This window comes from Chenopodium album, chromosome 7 (assembly GCF_948465745.1).
Source record: "Chenopodium album chromosome 7, dcCheAlbu1.1, whole genome shotgun sequence".
Taxonomy (NCBI): domain Eukaryota; kingdom Viridiplantae; phylum Streptophyta; class Magnoliopsida; order Caryophyllales; family Amaranthaceae; genus Chenopodium; species Chenopodium album.
In genome coordinates, this window is record NC_137840.1 from 25,709,898 (window position 1) to 25,727,018 (window position 17,121).

The window sequence follows — 17,121 nt, forward strand, 5'->3', positions numbered from 1 at the left end:
TTAAAATGGCTTTATTTTGATGAAATGGACCCAAAACCTTAGAACTTAGCTTCTTTATTGTAATTTCAAATGACATCCACTTATTAATATGTATTTATGAGATAGTTTGAGAATGAATAACTTTATAAGTTGAAAAATGAAGAAAATAAGCAAGTGAGTAGCCATTTCGGCTCAAAATGGGTTTATTTTAATGAAATGGGCCAAAAAACTTAGAAATTTGCTTATTTTATGCAATTTCAACTCACAATCACTTATAATTATGTAATTATTGTATGGGTTGAGAATGATAAGTTGAGAAACGAAGAAAATAGGCAAGTGAGTAGCCTTTTTGGCTCAAAATGGCTATATTATGATGAATTGGACCCAAACCTTAGAACTTAGCTTCTTTTTTGTAATTTCAACTGAAAACAACTTATAAATTTGTAATTATTAGATGGTTTTAGAATGAATAATTTTATAAGTTGAGAAATGATGAAAATAGGCAAGTGAGTAGCCATTTCGGCTGAAAATGGCTTTATTTTGATGAAATGGCCCAAAAAAGTTAGAATTTCTCTTCTTTTATGCATTTAAAACCCACAATGACTTATAAATATGTAATTATGATATGCTTTGAGAATGAATAAGTTTATAAGTTGAGAAATGAAGAAAATAGGCAAGTGAGAAGCCTTTTTGGCTTAAAATGGCTTTATTTTGATAAATTGGACCCAAAACCTTCAAACTTAGCTTCTTTTATGTAATTTCAACTAAAACCCACTTATAAATATGTAATTATAAGATGGTTTGAGAATGAATAAGTTTATAAGTTGAGAAATGAAGAAAATAGGCAAGTGAGAAGCCTTTTTAGCTCAAAATGGCTTTATTTTGATGAATTGGACCCAAAACCTTAGAACTTTTCTTATTTTATGCAATTTCAACTTACAGTCACTTATACATATGTAAATAAGATATGGTTTGAGAATGAATAAGTTTATAAGTTGAGAAATAAAGAAAATAGGCAAGTGAGAACTTTTTTTGCTCAAAATGGCTTTATTTTGATGAATTTGACCCAAAACCTTAGAACTTAGCTTCTTTTATGTAATTTCAACTGAAAACCACTTATAAATATGTAATTATGAGATGGTTTGAGAATGTAAAAGTTTATAAGTTGCTTATAGAAGAAATTAGGCAAGTGAGTAGCTATTTCGGCTCAAAATGGCTTTATTTTGATGAAATGGGCTAAAAAAACTTAGAACTTTGCTTTATTTTTTTTATTTTTTATTTTTATTTTTTTTTTCTATGTATTTTCAACTCAGAATCATTTATAAATATGTAATTATGATACGGTTTGTGAATGAATAAGTTCATAAGTTGAGAAATGAAGAAAATAGGCATGTGAAAAGCCATTTTCATCGAGTATGAACCTGCAATAGTACATCAATCATGCCACCTCAGATCTCAATTTACTTAGTATTTTAAAACTTTTAATAACACAATTGATTTTACCTCAGGAAGCACTTCTTCACCACGTATATCATCTCCTCCATGTCTATCACCTTCTCCTTGTCCTTTTGGCTGAGAACATGAGTCGACTGGGGTACTCGCGAGGAACGGCAAAGTCGGTAAGTTCATCTGCTTCGCCCAAGCATTGAATTCACCTACTAACTCGTTGCGTACTTGTTCCTTAATTAATGCCACCTTGGCATCCAACTCCCCCGGTGAGTTAACATTAGCTTGAGATTTATTCGATTTCGTGTATTCTAGACCCATCACCTTTTTCCATCCAAGCAATGACCCTCCCGAACCTACTTCTCGTCCTGGATGGTATGGTCTTCCCAAAGCCATGGTGAAAGGGTCATTCTCCACACTTGTTTCAAATTTTCCCTCCAACAGCTCTTGAGTGTGCTCAAGCTATAGCAAAAGGAAAAATGAGGTCAGTAAGACAGTTAATGGGTTGTATAGTAATTTTGATGCAAAAGTGACTTAAAATTCAACAGTTCATAGGTAACTTACAAGCTTATCTGCCATTTTTTTGGTTTCCGGACCCTTGATGACCCAGTTTTCGGTTTCCTTATCAAATGTATGGAGAGAACTAAAGAAAACACCAGCGCGACTCACCAAAGTAGTGATCGTGGAACTAGAGGGTTCCTTCGATGCCACTAGAAGCGATTTAGGGTATAAACCCTTATCGACCCACTCCGGTCTCTTTTCACCAAATCTCTTAGGCCCCATACAATGGACGTATTCCTTCATCTCTGCATTCTTTTTATTTTTCTCTCGAAGTTCCTACAAAACTAAAAATGTTAGTATCATTGCTACAAAAAGAGTCAAGCTATTATTCAATTGAGATCGGATTTACAAAAACTTACAATGCCTTTCTTTTGAGTCTTCATTCTAACGAACTCTTCCCAGTCATATTTTGACACTGTCGACCATATTTTCCACGGGAGAAGGTCATCCTCATTAGCTTTCTTCTTCTTTGATTTCTTCTTCTTCTTGTAGATCCACCCATTAGTCAAGTGGGTCTTAAAGCCTCTGAATTTTTCCGCTAATAAAGATTCAAACACCCTTCTCTTCTCGGGATCATTAGGAATAGAAAATAGCCTCTGCAAGCACAAATTAAAACCGATTATTAGTTTCTATTCAATAATAACCATAAGGTTAAGGTTTCTTAAATTGTCTAAATGTGCCAAAAACACACTTACCCTTGTATCATCCCAAAATGTTTGAATCAAACCCGGAGGTACTTGCCGCATTACAAGTGTAATGGAGATTTTCCGCGCACACATGCTAACCTGATTAGCATATTGTCGACATCATTTGGGCCCGGGTTGGCCGTTGTTGTCATACTCCAAGACCATGGGACTGTCGGGTTTCTTAAAACTTCTCGTCGGACCCCTTCTTTTTCTTTGAGCCGGTGCCTTTACCCCCCTTCCACCACCTGTGTTGTTTTTATCTTGTCCTTTGCCATGAGTTTCAGGAGTCGGGTTCTCACCAACAATCTCACGTGTTGTATTTTCAATAGGCGATACACGTTCAGCTGAAATTTCAAAATCTTGAAGCCTACGCTCAAACTCATCTTGAGCCTGATCCTCTGGCTCACCCAAGTCATCCTCCTTATTCACATCTTAAGGCTCATCATCGTCCTCGTCCTCATCCTCGTACTCTTCCTCATACTCATCATCATCAATGTCCTCTACACAATGAGGGTCATGATCGTCCGCCATGAGATATAAGCACCTCTCAAAGCAATCGTAAAACAATATTAGTGTATAGTAAAGTATATGCATGATAGTTCATACACAAAACAAAGGAGTTGGGTTAAGTAGAAGCTATTTAAGCCATTTTCACCTACTTATGGTCCTATAACCTTGTATATGCAAGATAATGAGTACACTTAGGAAATTTTAAACTACAAACATGTTAAATATAATGAATATAGGTTGTTAGAATGAACAAATGTTAGTTCATACACAAAACAAGGGAATTGGGTTAAGTAGAAGCTATTTAAGCAATTTTCACCTACTTATGGTCCTATAACCTTGTATATGCATGATAATGAGTACACTTAGGTAATTTAAAACTACAAACATGTTAAATATAATGAATATAGGTTGTTAGAATGAATAAATGTTAGTTCATACACAAAACAAAGGAATTGGATTGAGTAAAAGCTATTTAAGCCATTTTCACCTACTTATGGTCCTTTAACCTTTGTATATGCATGATAATGAGTACACTTAGGCAATTTCAAACTACAAACATGTTAGTTTATGGTCATTTTAGCCTACTTATGCTCCTGTATACATGATAACTAAACTATATTTGCAATGAAACCATTACTAACTTTTAATCAAACTACCTCAATCTGAAATTCCTTCGTTGTGGTCTAATCGCCTATAACTTGCTTCGTTGTCTATGTCATTTAGTACAACAGGTCTAGGAACAGTGAAAGGTGCTGAATCATCAAACACATCATATTCTTCCTCATCCTCAACATCTCCAATGCCTAGGATTCTTCTTTTGCCAGCTAGCACTATAGACCATTTTGAATCCATTGGGTCAGTAACGTAGAACACTTGCTTAGCTTGAGATGCAAGGATAAATGATTCCATACTATCATTCAAGTGGCCAATATCTACAAGAGTAAAGTCCTCATATTTGATTTTACGCCTGATATTATCAACCCACTTACACTTCAAAAGAGCAACCGTGAAGTCACAATAACCAAGCTCCCATATTTCTTGAATTCGACCATAGTATGACAACTCTGCATCGACAGGTGATTTATCCTTAGAACTTGCAAACTCCCTTGACGATGCCACAAGCGTTATACCACTGTTTTGGGTGGAGGAAGAGTTCAAATCACGATCCTCGGTCCAAAAAGTGTACCCATTGATGTCATATCCCTCAAATGAACGGACATCATCCTTAGGACCGTACGCAAGCCACCGTACTGTATATGTCACATTAGTATCATCCAATCCACTCATTACTCGATCACAAAACCAATTAACAAACCTCTTATTTATAAGTGCCCTTTCACCTTTCGATGGAAATTCGTCACGTAAACTAGCCATGTGCTCGTCTAAATATGGATGCACATCTGAAACATGGTGCAACACATAAAGGTGTGCTTGTAAGAACTGATCTCGGTCTAGTGACATTCGTTTCGACCTAATTGTGCCATGACCATCAAGTCTACCTTCATGTCGAGAAGTAGGAAAACCAATAGGTTGAGCAAGGGCTATGTAGTCAGCCACAAAGTTACCTATCTCCTCACACACGACCCCTTGCATCATACTTCCTTCAGGGTGAGCCATGTTTCTTTCAAAAGGGTAGCACCACCTCATGAACACTGGACCGCACAACTTAATCTCACGCACCAAATGAAGAACCAGATGAACCATTATGTCAAAAAATGAGGGTGGGAAATACATCTCAAATTTGCACAAAGTCACAACCACATCTTCTTGCAAAGCATCTAGTGTACAAGGATCAAGAACTTTGCTACAAATTGTATTAAAAAACAAACAAGGCTTGTAATCGCTTCCCTCACGTGTTTCGGTAGAATACCACAGATTGCAATCGGTAGGAATACTTGCATCATAATGTGACAATTATGGGATTTCATACTTTTCAGATTCAATTCTCCATTTAAGGTTACAAATCTTTTCATGTTAGATGAGTACCCTGATGGAACCTTAATGCCGTACAGACATGCATAAAACATACGTTTTTCTACCCTTGACAATGTATAGAAAGCCGGGGGTAAATAATTCTTTTCATCCTTCCATTTACCCTCAACTTTCTTCTTTGACGCATCTTTGGCCTTTCCCTTTCCCTTTCCCTTGCTCTTCTCCTTCCCTTTTTTCGAAACATTTTCATCTTCTTTTCTCGGTTCCTTCCCCTTTCTAACCTTTTCTTGAGGCCACAATTCTGGACGAATCCCCATCTCTTTCAAATCTAACCGTTCACCCTTTCCGTCCTTTGTTTTGCCTTGGATATTCATAAGCGTTCCCAAAAGAGCATCACACACATTCTTCTCTATATGCATCACATCAAGACAATGCCTAACGTCATGTTCTCTCCAGTACGGAAGCTTCCAAAAGATTGATTCTTTCTTAAACAGAGCAGCTGAGACCACAGTTTTTTATGATTTTCCAAACACCGTTCGTATCCCTTTCACCCAAGAACAAATCTCAGCACCAATCAATGGTCTAGGCGCAGTGTCCTCTTCTACGGTTCCATCGAAAGCCTTTTTCTGCCTATGGTACGGGTGATCACGCCTAAGAAACCTTCGAGTCCGTAGGTAGACATCTTTGTGAGAATGAGTAAGGTATACGCTTGATGTGTCATCAATACATATGGGGCATGCTTTTTTCCCTTTGACCTTGTACCCACACAAGTTGCCATAAGCAGGGAAGTCATTCATGGTCCACATAAGGGCTGCATGCAATGTGAACATCTCGTTCTGATGAGCATCGAAAACGGAAACCCCTTCGTCCCACATCTTTCTCAAGTCGTCAATAAGCGGCGCAAGGTAAACACCTATGTCGTTTCCAGGTTGCTTAGGACCAGTTATTAGCAATGAAAGCATTACATACTTATGTTTCATGCACAGCCAAGGAGGCAAATTATAAATCACTAAAAGTACCGGCCATGTGCTGTGTTGGGTACTAAGAGTGCCAAATGGATTTATCCCGTCCGTGCACAACCCAAGCCTTAAATTTCTGACTTCATCACCAAATTCCTCAAACTTCAAATCAATGTTCTTCCATTGTGTAGAGTCAGTTGGATGCTTCAGCATTCTGTTTTTCTTTCTTCCCTCTGCATGCCACCTCAAGTTTTTAGCGTCTTTTGGTATTGAGAACAGACGCTTAAACCTTGGAATAATGGGAAGATACCACAACACCTTAGCAAGAGGTCCCTCCGTGCCAGGATTGCAACTCATGCACTTGTAGCACGACCGCTTGCATCGTGGACACTCCTGCACTTGTTCATACTCATTTCGATACAGAATATATTCATTAGGACATGCATGTATTTTCTTATACTCCAAACCAAAGGGACACATGAGCTTCTTTGCGCAATAGTAAGACTTAGGAATTTCATTACCATCAGGCAACATATCATTTAATGCAGTAAACAAAGAAGTAAAACTAATGTCCGTCCACCCATGCTTCGACTTAATGTTGAAAAGTGTTAGCACGGCCGATAGTTTGGAGTATTTTTTGCACCCGGGATACAAAGGCTTTTTGGAAGCCTCCGATAATAACTCAAACACTCCACCTTCAACACCATGCAACATCTCATCCACTTGTTCATCCTCGACCTCATCCTCCTGATCATCATCGGCTCCATCCTCACCATTATCAACAATATAGTCATCATTCTCGTATTCCTCGTCCACATGAATCTCATTGCTTCTAACACGCACATCATTCCGATCAAGATCCCTACTGTACTCTCCACTTTCTTCGTGACAAATCCACACATGGTATAAATTCCTAAACCCACGACATAATACATGATCTCTAATGATTTCAACACTATCAACCACATTCACATTATTACAATCAACACAAGGAGAATAAAGGCCTTTGCCACCCAGTTTACGTTGATAAGCTAAAGCCCTCTCGCAAAACTCTTGAACCCCATTCTAAAATTCCAATGTATCGCGTCTACCATACATCCAACAACGATCCTTCTCCATTTTAGTAAATTGTCTCTAAACATTTATAGCAACATATAATGAATAATTTGTAATTGCTACATATTTTATGTAAATCAAATTCAAGTGCAAAACGTGAATATACCATTCATATAGTGAAAAATTGCATGTTTCCAAAGGGTCCTTATCACTCCAACCTAACCAATCCTTGAATGTCTAATCTCACTAGTTAATGTATGTCAATTTTCCAATTTTAAGGAAAATCCGGCAGTATTTCCCTCTAGTTCTCCAAGTACACGATGTAGATAATTAATTACCCACATATGTACCCAGAGAACATAGTGAGGAAATGGTAAGCCAAGATGTTCCTTAAAATCGAAAAGAAAACATACATTCACCACCTAAGTGAGAGTGCACATTCAAGAACAGTCCCAACCGGGGACTATTCAAGACTTTCTCCTAATGAGAAAGCCTAAAATGGGTATCTAGGCATATGATGATGCAAGTATTCTGTATATTGTTTTATTTATTTGCAATTAAACAATACACAAGTTGCAATTTCATGAATAAACTTTTATTAAATGGATAAATAGTAATAAATATAGCTAAGTAAAGTTTATAAGTCATACCAATATAACAACTACCCACTTGAGCTCAATATGTAGTCCTCAAGCTAAACTCGTGCTTCAATTCACATATGAATCCATATATTAAAAAAAAAAAACAAAAAAGAAAAATTAGGTTAAATATTAAGTATGTACTTCTCATAACATGTCAATTCACTAATTTATTTCTAAGTTAAAACATATCATTCATCGAACTAACAATTGCTAAACTATGTATTCACTACTTTGTTCGAAATTCATTTTATTTATTCAAAATTGCTAAACTAAAAAGGTTACTAATCTCTAATTTTTTCATTTATTTATTCAAAATTGGTAAACTAAAAAGGTTACTAATCTCTAACCATTATAACAAACCAAATTTTAACTAATTAAGTAACAAGACTAATATTCTCTACTTTATTTAAAATTACACATAAAAACAAATTAAATTAACCATTAAAACATACTAATATCCAACTAAATGAGTAACAAGGTTACTAATTTCTAATATTTTCACAATTTCCTAATAAAAAAACCAATAATTGAAACAAATTGAAGTAAAATTACATTCTAACCTAAATTTTAATTTGCCTAATAATTCTTCAACATGCAAAACAAATTAATATAAGTACATATATGGAAAATTATTGTGAATAAGGAAAAAAAATTATACCTAAAACACTCAAATTTATTATTGTAATTTAATGTTGAAGAGAGGAGAGATAGAGTAGCTTCTGTGGTCAGTGGTGCGGCGGCAACCTTAAGGGCGGTGGTGCGGCGGCGACCTTCAGGGCGGTGGTGCAGGAAACGAAGAGATGAGGTCGGTGGAGGGGGTTGATCTAAGGGGAGAAACAGTACAGTAGGGGAGAAACAACACGACAGGGGAGAAAGAGAAGGCCAGGGGAGAAAGAGAAGGGCAGGGGTGGCGGCGGTGATGGTGGCTAGCGACGGTGGCGGTAAGAGTGTAGGTGAGGTGAGGGGTTTCGCAGGTGAGGGCTTGCGGGAATCGAACAGAGAAGATAGAAGAGAACAGTGAAGCAGCCAAAATGAATGAAAGAGAAAGAGAAGGAAGAAGGAAAGAGGCGGGGTTTTTTTTTTTTAAAAAAAAATGGCACCGGTTCAAACCGGTGCCCTTTGCATTTTTGGCACCGGTTTTGGCTGAACCGGTGCCTTTTCTATTTGTAGAAAATTGCGCCCAATTTTAGGCCAGTTTTTGATACCGGTTTGGCATGAACCGGTGCCTTTATGGGGATGCCTTTTTGTATTTTTCTACTAGTTTACGAGGCATCCAAGTAAGTGTTTTTTTTATTGATTTATTGATATTATGATATAGAAATCATGTCTAGATTGTTATTATGATTCCTAGTATCATGTTATGATGCTTGATGTTTTGAATGACAACAATGATTCTTAGTATCATATTTAAGGAAAAGGTTATAATATCAAATATGCTTATTATGATTCCTGCGATGCTTCCTGTTGTCTTTCTTAATATTCTTAGTATCATGTTAGGAAAAGGTTATAAATATTTGATCTTTGTTGCTTAGTGACATGCTAGGGTTTGTTATTAATCTTGTTAGTATCATGCCTAGGATCTTGCTATTATTATGCTTTAACATGATTATGAATATGATTATTATTATGATCATTATATTGCTTGATATATATTGTTATTGCTTGATTTTGCCTTTTATGCATGTTTAAAGGGAATTGGTACTTGTAATCACGCTTAATAAGATAATTAATAATCTTGTTTAGGGTTAATTTGATTATAATTCTAGTGATCGCCAATAGATTTGTTTTTTGCATTAATATTCAACCAACATAGGATAAACAGGTTTAGGGTAAACCTATTGATTGTATGTTAGTCAGAAAGCGCACATGAATACGATCAGAATAAAGTAGAGGCATATTATTAGGGTAGGTTCAATTTCTTTTAGGTTGGATTTGTACCTTCATCCCCGAACTTCCAGTTATGGTTCCAGACCTATTGGAGTTAACGAGATCCTAGATCGTTGAGGGGTGTAACCTTCACCCCGTGAACGGTTTACAAGTTCCTAAAACTTATTGGAGACACTTTTCCTCTAGCTTCCTTCCCATTGGACGCCACCATGCTTAAGTGTATGATCACAGTGGGGTTCAAGTTTGGGGTAATGCCTGAAATATTCCCTACAGGGCCATAACCAAGTGAAGACATTACATGCTCGTTCATAAAATCTTTGTAGTTTCTCGAATGGATCCACTCAAGCACCTATTTTAAAAATCTACACTTAATGGGCGCATATAAAGGTGGATAGTCAACTTAGCCCAATTTGACGTGAGATTCATGCCTCAAAAGGATACTAAAGGATCCGTGGTCTTGGACTTCTTAGCAGATTTCCCAATAGAAGATTCGACGCCAATACATGACAACGAATTTCCAGATGAAGACTTGATGATCACAGAAGATGATACTTGGACTTTATACTTTAAAGGAGCCTCAGACCAAAAGGGATGTGGCTTTTGATTACTATTAGTATCACCCAAAGAAGAGCATGTTCCAATCTCCATAAAGTTAGATTTCGACCTTACCAACAACGCTGCTGAATACGAAGCATGCGTGGTAAGCCTCGAAACAGCTTTGGCATTGGGAGTAAAGAAACTCCAAATATTCGAAGAATCTTCCTTGATCAACAAAATCAAATATCTAAAGAGATGGAAAGTAAGGAGTGATAGTTTATCCCCTTACCAAACTTACCTGGAGACTCTCACCAACCAGTTGGAAAAAGTAGAATACACGTATCTACCTAGAGAGGAATACCAATTTGCCGATGCTTTGGAAAGACAAGCCTCAATGGTTAGGATTCCTACGAAAATTGAGCAAATGCCTTTAACCATAAAAAATAGGCATAAAATGTCTTACATTCAAGCCATAGAAGATAATGAAGTGGTCCAAGAAGAAGAAGAAGAAGAAGAAGAACCATGGTATACGTATATACTCAACTATGTCACCAATGGAGAATATCCTTCTCATGTTGAAAAAAGAGCAAAACGAGCATTAAGACCCTTGGCTTCCCAATATGTACTCATAGACAACGAGTTACACAAAAGGGTACCTAAGGGTCAAGCTCTCTTATGTGTAGGAAAAAAGAAGCCCAAATAGCTATGAGGATAGTCCACGAAGGCGTTTATGGAACTCATGTTAATGGCAAAATGCTAGTCCAAAAGATAGTGCGAGAAGGGTATTATTGGACTCCCATGAATAGGGACTATCATCAATATGTAAAAAGATGTCCTAAATGCCAAATATACGCTAACTTGTAGCATGTTCCTGCATCTCTACTCTACACCTACACTTTATCATGGCCATTTTCAACATGGAGAATTGATATTATTGGAAAAATTACCCCTCCTGGGACAGGACGAATACATTATAGTAGCAATTGATTACTTCACGAAGTGGGTCGAAGCACAGTCATATGCTAAACTCACTGCAAAACATGTAGCACTCTTTATCGAAAGGAACATTATTTGTCGATATTGAGTCCCATGAATAGGGACTATCATCAATATTGGACTATCATCAATAGGAACATTATTGGACTCCCATGAATAGGGACTATCATCAATATGTAAAAAGATGTCCTAAATGCCAAATATACGCTAACTTGTAGCATGTTCCTGCATCTCTACTCTACACCTACACTTTATCATGGCCATTTTCAACATGGAGAATTGATATTATTGGAAAAATTACCCCTCCTGGGACAGGACGAATACATTATAGTAGCAATTGATTACTTCACGAAGTGGGTCGAAGCACAGTCATATGCTAAACTCACTGCAAAACATGTAGCACTCTTTATCGAAAGGAACATTATTTGTCGATATTGAGTCCCACATGAGATGATAAGTGACAATGGAACTCACTTTCAACAAGAATGCGAAGAATTGTTACAAAAATATGGTATACAACACCATTACTCTTCCCCTAATAAACCTCAAGCAAATGGAGCAGTTGAGGCGGCTAACAAAAACATAAAGACTATTATCGAGAAAATGACAGAAAATTTCAAGGATTGGCCTAACAAACTCCATTTTGCACTTTGGGGTTGTCGCGCATCAATTCGCTTATCAACAGAAAATACGCCATTCTCCTTGGTTTATAGAATGGATGTCGTACAACCTATAGTGTTAGAGATACCTTCTCTGCGTATTGCATTAGAAAGTATACTGGATGAAGTCGAATGGACTAGGGAAACATATGAAGAGTTAATTCTACTCGATAAAAAGCGACTAGAATCTCTACATCATACTCAAGGCTACCTAAACCGTATGGCTAGAAACTTTAATAAGAAGGTCAAGACAAGAAACATTAAAGTAGGGGACTTGGTGTTAAAAGCATTAAGGAAAAATGTTTTTGATCTGAGAGGCAAATTTAGGCCTAATTGGTCCGGAGCATATATTTTCAAAACCATCCTGTTAGGAGGTGTAGCAAAACTAACTGCTATGGATAACAACGAGTTCTCAAACATGACGAACCTTGACCAACTTAAAAAGTACTACCCATAATTACTTGAGTAGGATACTCAGGAGAGCTACGTTTGGCCTGATTCTTTAGGAAAGTATATGTAGGGAACCCCTTACAGGATGCGGCCAACATAATTTTAAAATTTTAAAATTTTGTGGTACACCTAGGTGATGAAGCAAAGATTGGCCAAATCTCAACACCAAAACCGAGAAGTTACCAAACAAAAACAACCTAACACCCCTAAGCTTATTCAAAGTTATATCCAATAGCATATATACAAAAAGCGTAAACGCTTCTCCCCCAAGCTACAAGGAAGCATTGTCCTCAATGCTTGAAGAGGAAAAGAGTCACATCAAAATATTTTTGGAATTTTCTCATTTTCAATTCTTTTTCATCATTTATTTTCAAATTTTTCAAAGCAAATGTCCATGCCTCTTTAACTTTGGACGACTTTAACAATTTTGCATTTATTAAGTCCTTGCCTTTTTACACTAAGGATGGCTTTCTCCATCAATCATTTGCCATTGTTCACGAAATATTCACAAAACACAAGCTTGCTTACAAAAGGAACCAATATCCATACTTATACACCACAAACTAGAAAAACATGGCCATTTGCTTCACAAAAACTAAAAATGGAACAAAAAGAAACAAAAGGCTAAAAATTCTAAATATGTGGCTTGAAAAGAAGGGAAAAGGCTCAAATGGTTAGCAAGAAGGGAAATGGAAACCCAATGAACTAAAAGAAGAAAATTATCCTAGAAAAGAAAAATTACCACCCCGAAAAGATGCCTTTGTCATCCCTAGATGGTTCGGTCTCGTGTTTGAGATTTATGAGTCAAGATACAAGATTAGATCCGCAATAGTCAAGGATCCATGCCACTCATGCAAAATATGTAGAAGGCTTGAAAAATGATGAATCTCACATGGATGTAGCAAAAACTCACTATATGTGTCAAATCGATCATAGGAAGCAACTACCAACATGCCACAAACAAGTAGAATCCGGTTTCATGATCCTCCTAGTTCTAAAACATGCTACCTTAATTAGTATACACCTATCCTAAACTTAACCAAGAATATTCTCAAATCGTGCATACCCATACCATTTAGGAAGATATTCATTCAATAGAAAAATTCGGTTGTATATAGTCCAATTCAAAAGAAAAACAAAAAGTGACAAATAAAGCCTCGAAACATACCAAAATCCAAAAACAAGAAGAAAGAAAAATAAAAGATAAGAAAGGAGAAAAAGATAAACATAGATAAAGGAAAAGAAGGAAAATAAAGAATGGAACGAATATGCAAGTTAAACATGTAATTCCCAATCAACAAACAAGTGATCAAATGAGAACATCGCTAATGATCCCAAACACTCTAGGTGTTAAAATCATCCATCCTCGAACCATTCAACTTTTCCTAAATTTAATCCTAAACAATGCATCCAAGAAAATAACAGAGTACAAAGAAAAATAAGAAAGATCTCACCGGGTATTCTAAGCAATGCGAAAGACTAAGAAAGAAAGCAAACGCAAACCGTCAGGATATTCCAAGAGCAGTTGCAAGGAAAACATACCAAGAGAGAAAAATAAAGCTATATACAAAAACAAAATTGTTAGTAACTTCCATACAAAATCAAACAGCATCATAGGTGACAGAAATGATCAGAGCAGCAGAGATAGAGAATCATAGAGCAAAGAGAAAAATCAGCCAATTAGAGAGAAATCAATCATCAAGAAGACAGAAATCAAGAACTAAATCATCAATAATTCATTAGCAGCAGAAATCAACAGACAGATAACAAAACCAAGAAGCATCAGCAGAATACTATCGCAGGGAACAGATAGCAGCATAAATCATCAGCAGAGAAAAACACCTGGTGTGAGATAAAGCCAAAGTGAACCATAGAATCAAGGGGAAGACAAAAGAAGTGCAACAGACATAAGAACATTCCCCCAAGCTAAAAATGAGCTAACCCCCGAAGCTAAAACCAAGCTACAAGCTGGAAAAGAAACAAAAGAAAAACACATAAATATAAAAGGGAGGGTAGCTAATATTGTATCACTCGACACTATGGTAAGGGGTAGAATGAGCACTCCCGTCACCAACATCACTAGAAACTTGACTAGGAACATCATCCATGAGCATAAGTCCCTTACCCTTATACCTCCTCGCCTTCTTAGCTCCATCCCTAGCAAAAAGGTGGGACCAATCATCAAGGACCGGCTCGCCCGATAACCCCTAACGGCCTAAAGTCTCAGGAGAGGGAAAAAGGGCAAGGTTCGCCGGATCGTAAGTAAAATCACACCCTCCCGACCTCTTATAATCGTAAGAGGTCGGGGAGGTCCCTCTAGTAGAATGAGGAGGTACATTAGGCCCCTCCTAATAAGGATAACACAACCTAAGGCCGACGGTCTCATCAAATGGCTCCCACTAAGGTATGGGTCCCTATTGGACCAATAGGTATGGGTAGTTAAGATATGGTTGGATATCCCCCCTCATGACATGAAAATCGTAGACTTGCCTAGCATGAAAGTCATAGCCTAATAAAAAATCATACCCTAAAGGTGAACAATTTAGAACATTCGCTATGGAATAAATTTTTGCATGCAAAACAGACAAGTCAATAGTAGAAATAGTAGAAGAAGAGGGAGGAGCCAAGGATGTACCTCCTCGGGATGAAGAGGGAGCAAGAGGAAGATAAGGATTGTGGCGGAGGTTAGGCAATGGAGATCTCTTGAGGGCTTGATCAATTGGCACCTTGTTAGGTCTCCATGGAAGAGGGGTGTCCACACATCTAACCATAGCCTCGAGGTGAGGAATGGGGCACCAATCTGTAGTCATGGTAACCTTCCAAATGAACAAGTTTGATTTAGTGGTGTGCTCCAAAAAAGGTTGATTTATTATGGCATAGATGCTTAAGAAATGGTAAAGACCTTTCTCCCTTTTATCATGGATTGGGACAAGCGACTCGAGCATTGTTTCATATTTCTTATTGAGAGAAATAATCAAAATGGTTATCATACCCCCTAATTGGATACTTCCGGAGATGGACACCATCTCTTATATCAATAAAACGGTCGAGCAAATGCGAAGCGAAGTCAATGACCGCTACCCCCTCTTCAAATGGCTTATCTGCTAGCCATAACCAACTCAACTCCTCTCGACAAATAGCACCAAGGGACTCCTTGGAGAAGAAAGCATATGTAAGAAGTCGGCTAATATACCTCAAGGCCGCATGAATAATGTAAGAAGTCGGCTAATATACCTCATGGCCGCATGAATAATTGACGCTGCTTTAGAATATTGACGTCTATATGAGTCCTCGACAGAAATATGCCTCCACTTGAACTCACAATAATTGTTATCACGTTGCAAAGCATCAAATGCCGAATACACAAGTGGGACATCCTCACTGGGAGTTAGAAACTTGAAAACCTCATTAAAATAGGAAAAAAGCACCGAATGATCATTGTTGAAAACTTGAAAATAAATTCTTTGAGAAGTTTCACCTTTTAAATCCTCCTCAAGGACCTCAAGTGAAGAGAGGAATTCGAAAGTAATCCGAGAGTAGGTGGGAGCATGAAGGCTTAAGAATTCCTCTAACCCAAAGTTTCGAGCAAAAAATCTCACATTATTGTCGATACCCAACGAAGTAGTTGCCCACTAATCATAGAATCTAGTAGAAAAAAGTGTCCGAGTTGAAAGATTAGCAAATCTTTCCCAATGCTCTTCCTTTCTGAACTCAATTCCATAAGTCTCTGAGATATGGGAAGGAGGAGGAACCACCTCCCTATAGGTTGAGCATCTAGCCCTCTTAGCTCAACGGAGAGGAACCATTCTACACACATAATTGAAAAATGCTCATGTGAGTAAGGACCATGAGCCACAAGTATGCATCATGAGGTACAACACTCCAAATCATCATCAAAAACAAAATATGCACATTAACATTTCCATATCAATATAATCAAACTATAATTCCAACAACGGTGTTACAAAAATTATATTATTGTCAAGCAAAATCATCAAACACATGTTCATACAATCACCAAAATTTCATCATTAACACAACAAATGAAGGAGATAATAAGCATTATGGATACAATAATGAGGCTATAACCAAATCAATCTAAACACTCATAAACAACCAAGGTAGAAAATTTATCATTTTTATCAATAGAAATGAAGAAATCATACCTTAGATTGATGAGAATTTACAAAGAAATGAAACACAAAGCACTAACAAACATAATTATGCCAAATTGCAAGCAACAAACCCCAAACCAAAGGGGTACCCAAAAATTCTAACTTGAGGAAAGAGAAAATCACAATGAAAGTGTTAGAGTAGGGATTAAGAGTAATATACAACTAGATAAAGTGAAAAATGGTGAAATTTCAGTAGTAAAATAATGAAGGAAAATGGTGATGATGCTTGAACAAAAACCAAGTGAAAATGAAATGAAAAGAAGATAGAGGAAATGAGAGAAGGTGAGTGTGTTTAAGGAGCAACAGTAGGGAGTGCGCTGTGCGCGGCCGCACCATAGTGCCGCGCGCCCGCGTCATAGGGCTGCGCTGCTGCGCCATAGTCGCGCGCACCCTTCTAGTATGTGATCTTCTGAATCCCTTCTCGTAAGCACATCGGTGAGTACAAGGGAATTGATTATGATGAAGGTTGAGGCAAGCAGTTTCTAAACCTCAAGAATGTGGGTTCAACACTAGATTTTCATGAACCCCCCATTTGAACCCATTAAACTTCAATTTTGTAAGCATACTTCCAATTCATCAACTTGAGCACTCTCTCTTCAAAATAGGCACCAAAATTGTTGGAAATCCAATCAAAACCACCTAAAAAC